The sequence below is a fragment of the Panthera pardus genome, unplaced genomic scaffold (genome assembly GCF_024362965.1).
Source record: "Panthera pardus isolate Hobbes unplaced genomic scaffold, ASM2436296v1 HiC_scaffold_6, whole genome shotgun sequence".
Taxonomy (NCBI): Eukaryota; Metazoa; Chordata; class Mammalia; order Carnivora; family Felidae; genus Panthera; species Panthera pardus.
Window position 1 is genome coordinate 58462235 of NW_026526991.1, and position 16635 is coordinate 58478869.

A 16635-nucleotide genomic window follows, 5' to 3' on the forward strand; every position below is an offset into this window, starting at 1 on the left:
GCTCTGTCTTTCTGTCTCTCTCTCAAAATAAGTAAGCATTAAAGGGGCGCCTGGGTGGCTCAGTCGGTTGAGCGTCCGGCTTCGGCTCAGGTCATGATCTCACAGTTTGTGAGTTCGAGCCCCGCGTCAGGATCTGTGCTGACAGCTCAGAGCCTGGAGCCTGTTTCAGATTCTGTGTCTCTCTCGCTCTCTGCTCCTCCCCTGATCGTGCTCTGTCTCTCTCTCTCAAAAATAAATAAATAAACATTAAAAAAATAAATTAATAAGCATTAAAAATTTTTTTAAATGGGATAGGTACTGAGGAGAGCACCTGTTGGAATGAGAACTGGGTGTTATATGGAAACCAATTTGACAATAAATTTCATATTTAAAAAAAATTTTTTTTTAAATGCCCATACCAAAAAAAAAATTTTTTTTTTTAAATGGGAATGCAAGCTGGTGCAGCCACTCTGGAAAACAGTATGCAGGTTCCTCAAAAAGCTAAAAATAGAACTACCCTAGACCCAGCAATTGCACTACTAGGCATTTATCTGCGAGATACAGGTGTGCTGTTTTGAAAGGGCACATGCACCCCAATGTTTATAGTAGCACTATCAACAATAGCCAAAGTACAGAAAGAGCCCAAATGTCCATCCATGGATGAATGGATAAGGAAGATGTGGTATATACATACAATGGAGTATTACTCGGCAATCAAAAACAATGAAACCTTGCCATTTGCAATTACGTGGATGGAACTGGAGGGTTTTATGCTAAGTGAAATTAGCCAGTCAGAGAAAGATAAAAATCATATGACTTCACTCATATGAGGACTTTAAGAGACAAAACAGACGAACATAAGGGAAGGGAAACAAAAATAATATAAAAACAGGGAGGGGGATAAAACATAAGAGACTCATAAATATGGAGAACAAACAGAGGGTTACTGGAGGGTTTGTGGGAGGGGGGATGGGCTAAATGGGCAAGGGGCATTAAGGAATCTACTCCTGAAATCATTGTTGCACTATATGCTAATTTGGATGTAAATTTTAAAAAAATAAAATTAAGTTAAAAAGAATTAAATAAATAAGTAAAATTCTATAATTGTAAAAAAAAATTTTTTTAAGAAATATATATATGCAGTCTTTGTCCATTTCTGGCACAGTGTTCCTAAAACACTTGGAATTTCCTAAGTGATGTCTTGTTAGGTTACTTTGGGATCACACCTAAAGATGAGGGAACCAACAATGTGGAGGGTTAGAACGAGTTCCACCCACGCCTCCACCTCTGGGAAGGGGAGAGGGGCTGGAGATTGAGTTCAACCACCAATGGTGGATGATTTAAATCAGTCATGCCTATGTAATGAAGCTTCTATTAAAAAACAGAATAAGGTTCAAAGAACTTCTCATGGACGTTAGGGGAGAGCCACATGCTGGGAGAGGGCATGAAAACTGCATCCTTTCCCCATTACTTGCCCTATGCATCTCTTCCATTTGGCTGTTCCCAAGTAATATCCTTTTATAATAAACCAGTAACCTAGTACGTAAGATATTGTTGTGAGTTTTTTTTTTTTTAATTCCAATAGAGTAAACATACGTTATATTCATTTCAGGTGTACAATATAGTGATTTGACAATTCTCTACATTGCTCAGTGCTCATCACTGTAAGTGTGATTTTTAAAAATTTTTTTTAATGTTTGTTTATTTTTGAAGGAGACAGAGTCAGAGTGGGGGAGGGGCAGAGAGAGAGGGAGACACAGAACCCGAAGCAGGCTCCAGGCTCTCAGCTGTCAGTGTAGAGCCCAAAGGCAGGGCTTGCATTCACGGACTTCAAGATCATGACTACTGACAGAGCCACTGAGGCACCCCAGTGTGCTCTTAATTCCCTTCACCTACTTCACTCATCCCCCCCACCCATCTCCCCTCTGGAAACCAGCAGTTTGTTCTTACAGTTAAGTGTTTCTGTGAGTTCTATGAGGTGCTCTAGCAAATTAATACAACCCAGAAAGGGGGCCATTGGAACTTCGAATGTGTAGCCAGTCAGTTGGAAGCACTGGTGATAATCAGTGGCACCTGAAGGCAACTGGCACCTGAAGTGGGGGTTGGGTAGCAGTCTTGCAGGACTGAATTTTTTTTTTTTTTTTTTAAGATTAGTTTTCAGGGCACCTGGGTGGCTCAGTCGGTTGAGCATCTGACTTTGGCTCAGGTCATGATCTCACAGTTTGTGAGTTCGAGCCCCACGTTGGGCTCTGTGCCGACAGCTCAGAGCCTGGAGCCTGCTTCAGATGCTGTGTCTCCCTCTCTCTGCCCCATCCCTGCTCATGCTTTCTCTCTATCTCTCAAAAATGAATAAACGTTAAAAAAAAATTTTTTTTAAAGATGTTTTCTATTCTTTTTTTTTTTTTTAATGCTTATTTATTTTTGAGAGAGAGAGAGAGCAAGGGAGGGGCAGAGAGAAAGGGACAGAGGATCTGAAGCGGGCTGTGCGCTGACAACAGAGAGCCCACAATGCAGGGCTCCAACCCACGAACCATGAAATCATGACCTGAGCTGAAGTTAGACGCTTAACCACTTAACCGACTGAGCCACACAGGCGTCCCCAGGACTGAACTTTTAACCTGTGGAATCTGTGGAATCTGATGCTATCTCCTGGTAGAGAGTGTCAGAACTGAGTTGAATTGGAGGACATCCAGCTGGTGTCACAGAGAATTGCTTGTGGGCAGGGAGAAACCTTCCCCCACTTCCCCACCAACACATTTGTAATTGGGTCCAGAACCACCAAGGGTGTAAGGGAGTAAACATGAAGGAGCTAGTGAGGGAGAGAAAATAGTTGACAGAGATATTTAATGCTCCCTCCCTCTTCCCACGTCTTTTCCCCTTCTCCCGCCACCTCCCCATTCTCTCTCCCACCCCAAGCTTTCAGTCTTTCTCCAATCGGAGAGCCTTGTGTTCTGTAGTCAACTGCTTCTGTTCTGCCCAACCGGCATTCTCTGGTGCACTGTAGTAACAGGGCTTCCTCCTGCCTGTTAGTTGACTAAAAGAGTAATTTTCTGATGCTAATCAAAGATGAAAACCCATTTCCCCAATTAGAGGGAAGTTTAGGCCGCACAGCCTCCCTGGGTATTACTATTCAACCATGGCATACTTAGCAGCAAGAAGACTGTACTGGGAGAAGAGATTGGCCAGGCCAGACAGAATCTCCAAACATGGGCCAAACCAGAACACCAATCAAATATCTAAAATATCTAAAGATGCCTTGACTACTTCAAATATGGAACCCAAAGTAGCCTGCTTGTTTTTACAACCATTCATCTACAAAAGCTGTGCAATCATTTATGTTTCCGCCTTTGACCCAGGAGATGTATATGTTTTTACTGCTCTTTCTTGATTTATCAATGCTAGACGTTTTCAAGTGACTTCCTGTTACGGTAATAAGAACTTAGCTTTCTGACAACATTGTCAGTCTCTTTCCTTCTCATCCACATGCTGCTGCCTGGTTAATTTTCTTTAAGGAGTTTTGAAGTTGAACTCAGAAATACCTTTATAATCACAATGCATAAATTAATATCTACTATTTACTTCAGGCCTGACCACCTCCCCCACCCCCCACCAACTTCATCTTCATTGTTTGAAGATGCTCCCCCACGAAGAGCCTGAAAGTTGAAACAGCTCTGACTACAGCCCCCTCATCTTTAGGGCTTTTCCCCTCCTTCCCTCACTCCTCCCTGTTTCTTTCCTCCCACTGTGCCCTCTCTTTCTTCAGTCTATTATTACAGTCCTCTTATGGCTTCATTTACCACCTTACACAATCTAGGTCCCACGGCCAGCTACTTGAGGGGTGTTTTCCTGGCACCCCCAAAGCCTTTATCATCCACATTCCCTAGTGCCAAGCGGAACTAGAGAAAGGCCAGAAAACAAACTGGTTATTTCTACAACAAATCAATGATACCCCATCTTGGTTGGACTTTCATTTATACAAGATAAATCCTCTATCTGCCTCTATCTGACCCCTGTCCTATGTTTTCCCAATAACACCTGTTCCAAGTCTTTCCCAACCTTCTCAATTTCCCAACCTCATGATCGTCGGGCTCTCCTTCCACAGATGAGCTCACATCTTGCCTCCCTGCCAAAATCCAGATCAGCTCATCCTCCTCACTTCCAAACCAATGGCCTGCACAATCTAATTCATACCCACATTTTGCCTCATGTTTCAGGGTATGCAACGTCCACTGCGGACATCTCTGTTCTAAATGTCTCTATACTGTCTGTCTTCTGGGCTGCTTCTTTTGTCTTTCCTCCTCCATGCTACCCTCCCACCTCCTAGATAACCATCCTCTTACCCCATATGGTCAAAATATTCAAAGAGCGTAAGTATGGGGTCTCTATTGTCTCATGGCCCATGCATTCCCCAAACCCTTATACTCCATCATCCATTCCCATCACTCCCTGGAAACTCAGAGCTCACCAAGGACCTAGCAGCCAATTCCCAAGGCCTTTTATCTTTCTTCCTTCTCAGATATCACTGCAATAGTTAGCACTTTCTTTTTTCTAGTGATTTTATCTGATTCTCAGATTCCAACTGGGTCTTGGGTGAAGGAAGTGATTGCTTTCAGATCATGCCATGCGTTTGTTGGGGCCTGTCCATGACTCCCATCACCCACAGGGAAAGTCAAAACTCCTCACCCTGGCACATAGTAATAATAGTGAACAGTCATTTAGAACTTAACTTGTGCCAGGCACTGTTCAAAGCAACACACACACATACGGATCCTCACATAAAAACCTCATGAGGTCTGTGCAATCATTGTGCCCATTTTTCAGATGTGGAAACTGAGGCACGGATTTAGGCAAAAATTAAGTCAATTGTCCGAAGCCAAACAGACGATGAGTAGTAGAGACAGGATCAAATCACTACACCCTACTATCTCTCCCCTGAACACTTTCCATGTTCTGGCTCTGGCCTACTTTTCACACCTAAGTTCCCTCCTCTCACAGTCAGAAGCCATCACCTGCTCCGCCTTGACTACCCAATTCTGGGAACACATTCCATCCTCGACTTCCTTTTTTTTTTTTTTTTTAACGTTTATTTATTTTTGAGACAGAGAGAGACAGAGCATGAACGGGGGAGGGGCAGAGAGAGAGGGAGACATAGAATTGGAAGCAGGCTCCAGGCTCTGAGCCATCAGCCCAGAGCCCGATGCAGGGCTCGAACTCACGGACCGCGAGATGGTGACCTGAGCTGAAGTCGGACGCTTAACCGACTGAGCCACCCAGGCGCCCCTCCATCCTCGACTTTCAAGATACTCCGCTTGCCTGGTTCTCCTGCTTCCATCACAGCATCCCTTTCCTTCCTCCCCCTCGGCTCCTCCTCTCCTTCCTTACACCCTAAATGCAAAGATTCCCCAATGTTCTGTCCCAGAATCCTTCCCTGCCTGCTCCTCACCCCCTCCTTGGCAATCTCATTCCCTCTTAAGGCTTCAACTCTCCCCTCCACACAGCTATCCAGATCTATAAGCCCGACCTGACCATTTTCTGAGGCTCTGTCCTGCATTTCTAATTTCCTTAAATACCCTCCAGCCAGACGTTTAGCCAGATACTCAATATATCCAAGGCAGAACTCATCATCTTCTCTCCTAAAAATGCTTCTCCTCTAGAATTCCCAATTTCTATCTGTATTACATTTTAGTCTCAAGGCTCTGACAGTTCCTCTCCTTGCCAAATGCATCCCTTGAGGAGATGAGGCTGTCAAGGAGCATCTGTCCCCTCCTCTTCATTCCTATGGCCACATCCATTGTTCAAGCCTTCAACGCTCAGTGCCTCTTGCTTGGCCTATCAAGAAGCCTTAAAAAAAAAAAAAAAAAGGAAGTCGAAGATGGAACGTGTTCCCAGAATTGGGTAGTCAAGGTGGAGCAGGTGATGGCTTCTGACTGTGAGAGGAGGGAGCTTAGGTGTGAAAAGTAGGCCAGAGCCAGACCATGGAAAGCGTTCAGGGGAGAGATAGTAGGGTGTAGTGATTTGATCCTGTCTCTACTACTCATCGTCTGTTTGGCTTCGGACAATTGACTTAATTTTTGCCTAAATCCGTGCCTCAGTTTCCACATCTGAAAAATGGGCACAATGATTGCACAGACCTCATGACTCACTACCCCCACTGCGTCAGTCCCTTCCCTTCTCATCCACACAGTGCTCTCTGGTTAAGTTTTCCAAAGCACAGCTCTGCTGATCTTACTGCCTGAAAAGCACTGAACCTACTAAAAATCATCTAAATCTATGTAAAACCTTTTTTGGGTGTACAAGGCCCACTCACACTGCCTATGTTCCACCCAAACCAAAAAGCTTGTTGTTCTCCATTTTTTTGTGCTCTGTTCTTCCCATTCCTTTTCCATAAATGCCCTTGTTGCTCACCTCTGCATGTCAAATAGTATCTTGTCCTGCAAGATTCAGCAGTTCACACTTCCTCCATACAAACCTTTCTCAACCAGCAGGTAGATCGTCAACCAGCAGATAGATCTGCTCTCCCATAACAATCTATTCATACCTCTCCCATGTAACTCAGCTCTCCACCTGGACTGGTATGCCTGGCGCGGTTCTGTGATTGATTCATCTTTATAACGGACACAGCACCTACACCAAGGCTTCAGTCCAGGATGTAACTGAACTGAATAAACAATTAACCACTTCTGGAAGACCCTGTTTGTTTTTAACAAAACCAAAAAGCAATGCCACTGCACCCAACTGATTGACTACGATTATATGTCACTGTTGTATTCCCTGCATAATTTGTCTTTTTCTTGAAAGTAGTAATTATAATACAATACACAGTACATGTCCCTGCAGGCCTTTTCCTTCTCTGTAGATACTTTTTTTATTTTTAAAATGTTTTTTCTATTTATCTTTGAGAAAGAGAGAGTGGGGGAGGGGCTGAGAGAGAGAGGGAGACACAGAATCTGAATGAAGCAGGCTCCATGCTCTGAGCTGTCAGCACAGAGCCCAACGTGGGGCTCGAACTCATGAACCTCGAGATCATGACCTGAGCGGAAGTCAGATGCTTAACCAACTGAGCCACCCAGATGCCCCTCTCTGTAGATATTTAGAAAGTATCTAATTCCACAAACACACATAGAAGCAAGTGTAAGCCAAGACAGCACTACTCAACCTGACCATTCTGCCTAGCACCTGGCTGCAAAGCCTTGCCCAGTCTTTGGCTCCTCCATCTTTCTCATGTTGCACACTCAGTCACTTTCCAAACCCTACAGATTTTTTTTTTTTTTTTTTGGCCATTTTATACCTTTATTTGACCATCAGTGACTAGTTCTCATATACATTAACTATAGATTTTTGAAAGTGGTGACAGATACACAGGTAACCAACATATAGAGCTTGTTTGGTGAATCTTCATCCTCATTATGTTTTCTGGACAACCACACACAGATATGGTATGGAACATCCTGTAAGGGTTAAATTGTAGTGTAGGGCTAACCTGTAGCCTTGGGAAATAACAGCTTTGTTTTGACACTGTAGGTTAAGAGATAACAGCCTTGTCCTATCAATCAAGGGAACAAAAGTTCAAGGGAAATCAATTGGATTGGTGTTTGATTGGATAGGGGCAAGGGCATGTTGAGAACTTTGAGAAGGTGGGCCAGAGGCAGGGTCAAGGAGGTCAACTGGCTGCAGCTTAACCGCAGAAGGTCTGAACTGTTTCCACCCCCATCTGGGGACTATTTCTTTGTTCTGTTCCCAGGTGATGATAAGATGATGTGGTCGGCTATAAAAACTCTGCACCCTGGCTGTTCGAGGCCGCACTCTGGTCAAGAGTGTCAGTCCCGATCGGGTTGGCCTTGCCTCTCATTGCAATAAACTTTGTTGTGACTGTCACTGGTGCCCGAAGCATTCTGTTTCAGGAGTCGTGTGGATGCAACAATTCCTTACTCCTTTAGCCCACATTCCTTAGTCCTTTAGCCCAGAGAGCTTTGTTAAGCCTGGTTGTCAACATGCACATCTGGAGCTCCTATCTCCTCATGGCAAATTTCCAGATCTCTTTGAGTGCCTGAGGGGCACACTTCGTGCAATCCATTCCGTGAATGCACTTGTGAATGTGAATGGTGTGTTCTCTGGTCACTGCCTCCTTGATGACAGAACAACCCTCCTTCTTCTCACCACCCTTCTTTGTGGGAGCTATTCTGCTGGACCTTGGTTGGAAAGGAAACCAAACCTTACAGATTCTTTAATACTATTTCTCACGCCTCTGCCCTTTCTTACATCCTACCTGGGATTTTACTTTCACTCTTCTCATCTGGCCTAAAGCCTCCTCTTAAATTTTTTTTTAATCTTTATTTATTTTTGAGAGAGACAGAGCATGAGTGGGGGAGGGGCAGAGAGAGAGGGAGACACAGAATCCAAAGCAGGCTTCAGGCTCCAAGCTGTCAGCACAGAGCCTGACGCGGGGCTCGAATCCACGAACTGTGAGATCATGACCTGAGCTGAAGTCGGACGCTTAACCGACTGAGCCACCCAGGCACCCCTAAAGCCTCCTCTTAATGTGTCTCCTACTTTCCAGTTCATTCTACACACCACTGCTGGGTTAACTCTTCTCAGGCCCAGTCTTAGCCATGTCATTCCCCTTCAGCATTCCCCAGGGGCCCACCAGAGAAAGTATAATCCCTTCACCAGATGATTTTAGGCCCCGCATCTATAATCCAACTCACAAAGGCCAGTGTGCAGTTGTTAAATAGAAAATCACAAGCCCAAAATGGAGTCACTTACATTAATGCCCCACATCAGTAAACCAAGACTTAATACATCACCTGCAGTTTCAACTCCCCCCACCCCTGCCGGAATGTAATCTTTAACCAGCCAAACTGGATTTCTTGGAAGTAATCCTCTGATAGACGCATTCCTCCTCAGAAGGGCAACCTTGCCTAGACAATACTTTCCTTTTTATGATACATTTCTCTTCACGCAATGCCCTCTCTCTGCCTTGTAAAACCTTTCCTTTACTGAAGCTCAGTGAAGCTCCCCTCTGCTTGCTAGATGGGATGCTGGTTATTTAAAGGCAGAAAACTTAGGACAAAATCTGAATGTAAAAAAAAAGAAAACGTCGTAGAACTTTTTTTTTTTTTTTAATTTTGTAAAAAAGGAAGTGAGAAGGAAAGCTGGTAAAAGCAAGACAAAAGGGGCCAGCCAGATGTCCAAGGCCAGATATGCCCCTTACTTGTTTTTGGCTTCTGTAATCTTGCTTTCTTCCTGCATCCACCAACTGCCCTCACAGCACAACTGGTAAGTGGCCCTCCCTTTTTTTCTTTTTTTTTTTTTCTTTCCTCTTGAGCCCCTGCAATCCCACCCACAAAGAGGCTGACGCCAAGGCTCAGGGCTCAGCCTTTGGAGGCGACTCTGCTAGGCTGGCACCTGTGTGAAATAAACAGTCTTTCCTGATTCCCCAAGTGCATGTCGCTTGTCTCTTCCTGGGCATCGAGTATTTGCTATAACAGAAGTTGTAAAAGGTTTGTGGAAAAGGAATCATTGACAAGGAAGTTTAATGTGTGGTCAAGCTGGCTAAGATTAAAAGAATTTGTTTAAGACTGAGTTTTAATGTCAAGAGTATACTGGTGCAAAATTAGGATTTTGGTTTTCCTCTGTTAAAAGGATGGTTTTCTTAGATTATTGGTCTGTCCTTAATAAAACACTGTAAAAAAGGTTTATCTTTACCTTTAATGTAATTTGCCTAGAGAAACAAAGGTTCTATGTTTTATCTTTATCAGATCTTTCATTACTCAGAAGAAAAAAAACTGAGTTTTTTTAATGTTAAAAGAGTTAAGGCTTTTTACAACTATTTAACTTTCTGCATTTGTCCACAAAGTCCTAATGTCACTTTAGTTAAATGGATAACTGAGTATTGTTTCACAATGACCTATGATCCTATTTGACCAAGCGTTTTAAAGTCTCTCTGATATCTTTTGACAAACTTTCTAAAATCAAATTCTAAAGAAGTCTTTTGACGGCAAACATTTAAGTTTTCCTAAAGGTCCCTAGAACATTTTAAAAGATTTGTTCTCCTCATAAAAGAGAAATATGAAACCAATTAGGTTTATTTGGTATGTTAGACTTCACGGGAAGTGTTGTAAAATAAGTGATGCTAAACCTTCCTTGATTATATTTATGTAGATACATGTTATGTAAATAAGTGTTCTACAAATTGTATAAAACCTAGAAATTTGATATGTCCTAGAATATGCTATCACTTGTAATTCTAGTTATTATCTTGAAGTGTTGTGTAACCAAAATAACCAAATTTCATTGTCAGTCACATTGTAATGAACTCTAATCAGACCTTTAACCATGACCTTTTTAAGACATTTACACACAGTTACTGTTTTACTCAGTTGTTTTTACAAACGCTTCCTGCAAATGTGTTTTACTTTCAGAGAAGTTCATGAAAAGGAATCTAACAAGTACTCCAGAATATAGATTTCTGGTAACTTTTAGATCATACAACTGAACTGGGTAAGAATTTCCAAAACTAGTGGAAAAACTGTATTCAAACAGAATAGGAATTAATAACACAGGACTAAATGAACTGAGGAAGAGGATTATAATTTTTATGACTCTTGTTTAAAACGGGGGCACCTGGGTGGCCAGTCAGATGAGCATCCTACTCTGGCTCAGGTCATGATCTTATAGTTCACCAGTTCGAGCCCTGCATCTGGCTCTGTGCTGACAGCTCAGAACCTGAAGCCTGTTTTAGATTCTGTATCTCCCTCTCTCTCTGCCCCTTTCCTGCTCTCATTTTCTCTCTCTCTCAAAAATAGATTAAGTAAAATAAAATAAAGTAAAATGAAATAAAGTAAAATGAAATGAAAATACAATACAATACAATAAATAAAACATCACTGGTTCTCTAAAATTTTGCTTTTTTTTTTTTTTTTTTTTTTTTTTTTTTTAAATTTTTTTTTTCAACGTTTTTTATTTATTCTTGGGACAGAGAGAGACAGAGCATGAACGGGGGGGGGGGGGGGGCAGAGAGAGAGGGAGACACAGAATCGGAAACAGGCTCCAGGCTCTGAGCCATCAGCCCAGAGCCTGACGCAGGGCTCGAACTCACAGACCGCAAGATCGTGACCTGGCTGAAGTCGGACGCTTAACCGACTGCGCCACCCAGGCGCCCCTCTAAAATTTTGCTTTTTAAGGGGCGCCTGGTCACCTGGATGGCTCTGTCAGTTAAGCATCCGACTTCAGCTCAAGTCATGATCTCACGATTCATGGGGTGAGCCCTGCATCGGGCTCTGTGCTGACAGCTCAGAGCCTGGAGCCTGCTTCGGATTCTGTGTCTCCTTCTCTCTCTGCGTGCCCTCCCCCCACCCCCCCACTCTCTCTCTCTCTCTCTCTCTCTCTCAAAAATAAATAAACATTAAAAAAAAAATTTTTTAAGGGGCACCTGGGTGGCTTAGTCAGTTAAGCGTCCAGCTCTTGATTTCAGCTCGGGTCATGACCTCAAGTTGTGACTTCGAGCCCTCCATCAGACTCTGCACTGGCAACATGGAGCTAGCTTGGGATTCTCTCTCTCTCTCTCTCTCTCTCTCTCTCTCTGCCCCTCCCCTGCTCGTGCTCCTCTCTCTCTCTCTCTCTCTCTCTCAAAATAAATAAATATTTAAAAATTTGTTTTAAATTTTGCTTTTTCATATTTCATATTTAAACTACCAACATTTTGGTGATATATAACTTTGTGAACAAAGATTAAACATTTACTTTCTCTCCCTACCCAATCCCTCCAAAAACTCTTGAGTATTCTTTTCATGACAAAATAACTAGCTATTTACATAAATTCAGTGAGAATCTGTTCTCCTTTTAACAGGACATAGTTAGAAACATTGGTTATATTACCAAAGCTTTAACTGGAATGTCATATTTTTTTAACATTTTTTAAATTTTATTTTTTAAGAGACAGAGAGAGACAGAGTGCAAGTAGGGAAAGGGCAGAGAGAGAGGGAGACGCAGAATCTAAAGCAGGCTCCAGGCTCTGAGCTGTCAGCACATAGCCCCATATACGGCTCAAAACCACGAATGTGAGATCAGGACCTGAGCCGAAGTCAGACGCTCAACAGACTGAGCCACTCAGATGCTCCCGGAATGTCGTATTTTAAAGAGATGGGCAAGGACTCCAAAATGACTAGACAGTTTGAAGGAACAAAGGGTAACTTTACAGAGTCAATAAAGACCCTTAAACAAAATCAACGTGGCACCTTGCTTACAAGTTTCCAGCAAAGCAATTTTACAAAGAGCCTGTATAGTCACTCACTATTCATTCTTGCTGCACTTACATAAATAATCAGGCAAAGTTTAATGCAAACAAATTATTTTTACTATTTAAAAAATGAGGGTAGTTTTGGAGAGAGGAAATTATGCTTACATCTTTGTCTGTAACCAGATTCTAATCTGGTTAATTGTCTTTGAGGTTCTGTTATATACCTGTAAATTGGACTGGATCCTAAATTCTTCTAGTCTCCTCAAAAATCTGGCTACAACTCTCCAAATTAATGTTTCCAACTTTCTCCCACCCTTCTGGTTTGGAACAGGTAAGAGAAAAGAGAAAAACAGGTAAAAGAAAAGAGAAAAGTTCAAACTGCCTTTGAACCTCCTTAGAAGTGACTACATCACATCCTCTTTGCTACCCAGATGGCAGCCAAACTTCACGGAATTAAACGTTGGACATGTATCTCATAGCTGAATAAGGTCCCACCTGACATCTGGTCCTACCCAGGCGCTGGAGACTTCCAAATCAAAGTGACTAGGAAGAGAAGTAGCTGACATTGAGGTAGACTGCTTCCTGCCAAGATGCCAGATCAAGACTTCATACTTTAAATACAAAACCCTTTCTTCTTCCCTTTCTTTCCTTTACTCTGGCACTCACCTGGAAAGACAACACTATCATCCACATCTCCTGGGCCATGGCTAGGAGTGAAACCTTTGCCTTTCAGACTACTGGATTTGTCATCAAAATCTCCTACTTGTCCATTTACAGTGCCTCCTTAGTGGAATTGGTTTGTGCCTTGTCAGGGTTTGCCTTTGTCCGTGGTAGTTATCATTATCCATGGGGCTACAATGCCTAGATAGCTGGCACACAGCTGGGCAATGCCTCTTAGGTTATCTGTGTCCCTAAATTTTCACAAGTGAAACAAGACATCTCATTGGTCAGTTTCCTTGGACTGTCATTACCAAGTTAGAAAAAACCTACCCGGAGGCATTCATGTCTTAGGACTCACTTTTTTTGGAGGGCCATACTTTCCTGTTTAGGAGTAAATATAAATGAGAATATGATCAGAAACTTCTCCCTAACTCTTGAAGATATTGCAGAATTTTGCTAAAACAATAGCTGCCCAACAAGGATCCTTAGACTCTCTAGTCAAAGTTGTTCTTCATAATAGGATAGCCCTTGATATGTTAGCTGAACAAGGTGTCTCTGCTGTGGCCAACACCACTTGCTATACCTGGATTAATACTTCTGGGAAGGTTAAAACTCAGTTACATAAGATCACTGAATAAGCCACTTGGCTCAAAAAGGTGACTCCTTCCATTGGGTCTTTGTTTGATTTATTTGATTTTGATTGGTTTGGATCTTGGGGACCATGGCTTCAAAGTACACTTCAAACACTGGGAATTATAATAATCATAATAATCTCCCCGGTGTGTTGTATTCTCTCAAAAGTTTTAAATGCGGGGCACCTGGGTGGCTCAGTCAGTTAAGCACCGACTTTGGCTCAGGTCATGATCTCACAGTTTGTGAGTTTGAGCCCCACATCGGGCTCTGTGCTGACAGCTCAGAGCCTGGAGCCTGTGTCTCCCTCTCTCTCCGCTCTTCCCCTGCTCATGCTCTGCCTTGCTCTCCTTCAAAAATAAACAAACATTAAAAAAAAAAAAAGTTTTAAATGTATGTTCACAGCCACTGACCACCAACCAAATGATCTCCTTAAGACTAGAACATCAGAAAAAGAACAAAGAGGATAACTGACTCAAAAATTGTGAACCTGAAGTTGTAACTTGTGGATATCTCAGATTAGGCAAAAACACGTCATGACCTTTGAATAACAAAAGATCAACAAAAGCTGTTTTAAAAAGAAAACGGGGGCACCTGGGTGGCTCAGTTGGTTAGGTATCCAGCTCTTGATTTCAGCTTAGGTCATGATCTCATGGTTCGTGAGTTTGAGCCCATAGGGCTACGCGAGGACAGCTTGGAACTTGCTTGGGAATCTCTCCTCTTTCTCTCTGCCCCTCCCCTACTCATGCATGTGCACAAGGCTCTCTTTCTTTCTCAAAACAAAATAAACATTAACAAAAAAAAAAAAAAAAAAGAAAGAAAGAAAGAAGGAAAAGAAAAGACAAAACCACAAGGACACCTGGGGTGGCTCAGGGGGGCAACCGACTCTTGATCTCAGCTCAGGTCTTGATCACAGGGTCATGAGTTCAAGCTCCACTTTGTTCCTGAGTTCAAGTACCATGCCCAGCATGGAGCCTAATAAATAGACAGACAGACAGACAGACAGACAGAAAGAAAGAAAGAAAGAAAGAAAGAAAGAAAGAAAGAAAGAAAGAAAGAAAACCACAGGCCCAAAATGGTGTCGCATAGGTCAAGTCCCCAAACCAGGGCTTAATACTTAATTTAATTGTAATTTCATCCTCCCCGAGAAATACAGGCTCAACCAGTGAGTCAGGAATTTTGCAATCAGCACCTATGAGCCTGCCACTTGGGCCTTTTCCATCCCCCAAAGGAAAATGGGGTAATTTGCATGGTAAGATCCTTTATTCTTCCCCCTAAGGGAAAGCAACCTTGCCTAGAACAATCCTTTTCTTTTACTAACAATTTTCTTGCTTTACTCTCCTTCCTATAAAAACCTCCCATTTTGTATAACTCCTCAGAGCTCCCCTCTACTTGCTAAATGGGATGATGCCTGATTCATGAATCATTTAATAAAGTCAATTAGATCTTCAAATTTACTGGGTTGAATTTTGTTTTTTAAAAGCTATGAAAACTACAGAATGGTAGCTGAGAGTGGTGCTAATTCTTTAAATTTTTATCATATCTCAAAAAAATTTTTTTTATCATGTCTCACTTAAACTGAGAGTCTGATCAAGAGGGGGTAATTTTAAAAAGAAAACCACAGGCCCCAAATGGAGTCACTTATGTTAAGGCCCCATGTCTGTGAAAGGGCGGGCCTACGCCAGCGGACTCCATCTTGTTCTGTGTCCTTCACCTTGACCACACCTCCTCCCCTTGAGTAACCCCCCCCCTCACCTGCCTAACAGGATTCGGACCCTTCCCCAGGACCCTTCCCCAGCCAATCGGCTGAGGCCATAGCCATTACCTCACCAACTGCCCCTAGTCCCCAAAAAAACCTTTGTCCTTTTGAAACTCGCCCTCTCTCCCCTGTATCTCACCGCTGCGTCGGTGCAGGTAGGGGATTGAGCTCGAGCTAGCTCGAATAAAGGCTCTTTTGCTTTTACATCGGACGCGGCTCCCTGGCGGTATTTGGGGATCACGAATTCTGGGCATAACATCTGTATACCAAGATTTAATACCTAAGCTAACTATAGTTTCAACCTCCCTGGGAATGTAACTTTAACCAGCCAAAATTGAATTTCCTGGTCAACATTAGGAGATAATCCCCCATAGACTCTTTCCCCTTAGGAGGGCAATCCTGCCTAAATAATACATTCCTTGCTAATAATTTTTTTTTTAAATGCACTCTCACTGCCTTTAGAAATCTTTCTTTTTCCAAGGAAACAGCTCAGTACAGCTCTCCTCTACTTGCTAAATGGGATACTACCCAATTCATGAATCATTTAATAAAATCAATTAGATCCTCAAATTTACTCAGTTGAATTTTGTTTTTTAACAAATCAAGTTAGAAAACTTATTGTTTCTCAAACTTACCAGTGTATTTCTGCCTCTGGGGTATTGCTCTTGCTATTTCCTCTACTTGTTCATTGAAACAGACATTTATTAAATGTGTGCCATGCCCTGGGTAAGCACTGAGGATACACAGATGAGTAGAAGAGTACCAGAGTGCCAATCCTTAAGAAGCTCGCAGAACTAGTAGGGGATGTAGAAATAGAAACAAATTATTTTTTAAATAAACATGAGGTTGTCTTCAAGATGACATGTTTTTTTTAATGTTTATTCATTTTTGTGAGAGAGAGAGCGCACACACAACAAAAGAGAGAGCATGAGTGGGGGAGGGGCAGAGAGAGGGGAACAGAGAATCAGAAGCAGGCTCTGCTTTGACAGCAGCAAGCACGATGTAGGGCTCGAATTCACTAACCATGAGATCATGACCTGAGCCAAAGTCGAATGCTCAACCAACTGAGCCACCCAGGTACCCCAAAATAGAAACAAATTATTAAGAAAATGTGGAGAAGACAACAAGAGAAAGCACCTATTTTTGCCAAAGGATTAAGGGAAGACATATTGTTAGAGGTGAACGGAAGCTCAGCACACAAAGCAGAAGGACAAGAAGGATACCCCAGGCAGCAGGAACAGGATGTAAGAAGGCAAAGAGGTTTATAAGGCTAGAGGCCATGGAATAGCAAGAGACAATGCTGGAAAAAAATAGGTAGGGACCTGATCAGGAAAGCTGTTGGATGGCATGCTAAAAAATGTAGATTGTG

At 42.6% G+C, this 16635-nt stretch overlaps 1 protein-coding gene across 1 annotated transcript in view; it reads left to right on the forward strand.

The window, feature by feature from the left end:
• Positions 1-8922: 8922 nt before the first annotated feature.
• Positions 8923-16635, forward strand: part of PRIM1 (DNA primase subunit 1) — a 50117-nt gene continuing 42404 nt past the window's right edge. The window contains exon 1 of the mRNA XM_019454820.2: positions 8923-9255. The gene's annotated coding sequence lies outside the window, so the exon portion shown is untranslated. The remainder of the gene's footprint in view (positions 9256-16635) is intronic.